Genomic DNA, 2,057 nt, shown 5'->3' on the forward strand with positions numbered 1-2,057 from the left:
GCCCCACAGGTGTAAACCCAGCGTGAGTGTCGCAGCGCTCATGTTGCGTTTAAAGGCGGCTCGGAAAAACAGGTTACGACATGTTAACAACGGATTAAACAGTTTTAACTGCTGATAAAAGTGACAGAGGACACAGATATCGGAACACGGCTGAATCTGTGGGCGGGTAATGCTCCCCAATGCCCGCTGGGCCTGAGTCAGACAGGACGCTTCTCATGCTGTCCAGGTTCAGGAGTAGTTCAACGTGTCCCATGTCCTGTGACGGGGTCTGCTGTCTTATTTTCTTCTTGACGATCCAGTTTGCTGTATGACTGATTACGGACCAGGTATACTGACCATCCTACTCCTTCTGTGTGGAGAGTCTTGCAGCACCGACTCCTGCTGTTTTCCATCGTTATAAGACAAACGGCATATATTTCTGGGATCTTACCTTCACTTCTGTGATGAGATGCCCGAAGCTGGTGAGGGGGATCTGGGTTTTCACAGGAGATGTTGGCATTTCTGCAGACAGTTTAAAGAAAAATCTAATGCCCTAACCCTTAAAGCGTTACCTACCGAAGACTGTAGGTTACTACATATCATTTAACCGTGTTTTTATTATTTTCCGACTTCGCTGACGAAAATCACCTCCGGACCAATCCTGTGCCGCTATAAGAACAGTTGACCAATAAGCTACGACCTGGTAGGCGGGTCTTTGAGGGAGTTATACAAACTGTGAAGCGACTGCTATTCTTAAAAGTAACCACCAGAGGACGCAAAATTCCAACATATCTAAACTAGTGCCTCATAATGCTCTCTCAGGGCAGCAACAATCTTTTTTGTTTTCTTTTTTTAAATTCTTTTTTTCTACCACCGATCCCTCCACTGAATGTATCTTTTGACATAACTGTGAGAAAACTAGGCGACATAATACTACTATAAAGCGGAAGGAATCCAATCCAGTAACTATACTATTCAAAAGAAAGCCCCATAAATGAATACCATATTTTCTGGACTATAGAGAGCACCTCACTATAAGCCGCACCTACAAACTTAAAAAATAAATAAATAAATAAATAAATGGAAATGTATGTGGTTCCATTTGTGTCAAAACTAAGTAGAAGTCATACGTGCAGATGTTGTTGGTCTATGTCGTTGCTATGTGACTTTGGTTGATGTCTATAGTCTTAGTGCTTTATGGATATGTCGATGTTCCATGTAGATGTTGCAGATGTACATGTTACATATGTTATGTCTCCAGCTGCGTCGTGGTTATTACTCACTGTCATCTTGTCAGTTCATCTGCAGTAAAGCAGTGAACCCTTCGCAGTTGTTTTTTTATGTAACGTCTGTAATTGGTCAATGTCGTTGGTCCCATAGACATAATATAAGGTAAGGTAATTTTATTTATATAGCACATTTTCAGCAACAAGGCAATTCAAAATGCTTTACATGAGTTAAAAGGAAATACAAACAAAATAACAAACCAAAGGAAAAGACGAAAGGACACATTAGGGCAGATGGCAACATTCAGACAAAACAAAGGGGCAAAACAAAGACATGAGTGAAGGTGGTGACGTCAAAGGGCCATGGAGCCAAGTGGTTGTGGTCCCTGGCATAGTCCTACAGAGGTGTTTGTTATCGAGGAATGATGTCTTTAGGAGCGCTCAGCTCCACAGCTCCATGGAAACAGGAGGGGGGTGAGGAGGGAAGGAGCAGGGGCGCGGTAATGAGGGGAAAAGTGATGACAATTCTAGGGGCCCTAACCAACAGGGGGCTCTCCACAATTTAATTATTTATTTTTTGTTCATAGAAATAAAAATAAAAACATCGGGGCCCTGTCAATTACAAAATTAATCATTTAATGTTCCCACTCCCAGATCAAAAAACACACATCCATATTTGCCCTGAACTCCCTAATCTGAGTTAAATGGTTCATTCCTGCTTGGACGCTTCACTGTGACACTGTTAGCAGCAGATAGTAGGAAACAAGAACAACTGTGGCAGTTACTATGCTGCTAAGAAAAGTTATGAAATCAGGTTTTCAAAAATAGAGAGAGAGAGAGAGAGAGAGAGAG

This window comes from Poecilia latipinna, unplaced genomic scaffold (genome assembly GCF_001443285.1).
Source record: "Poecilia latipinna isolate Pla-1442-1.1 unplaced genomic scaffold, P_latipinna-1.0 Scaffold1573, whole genome shotgun sequence".
Classification (NCBI taxonomy): Eukaryota; Metazoa; Chordata; class Actinopteri; order Cyprinodontiformes; family Poeciliidae; genus Poecilia; species Poecilia latipinna.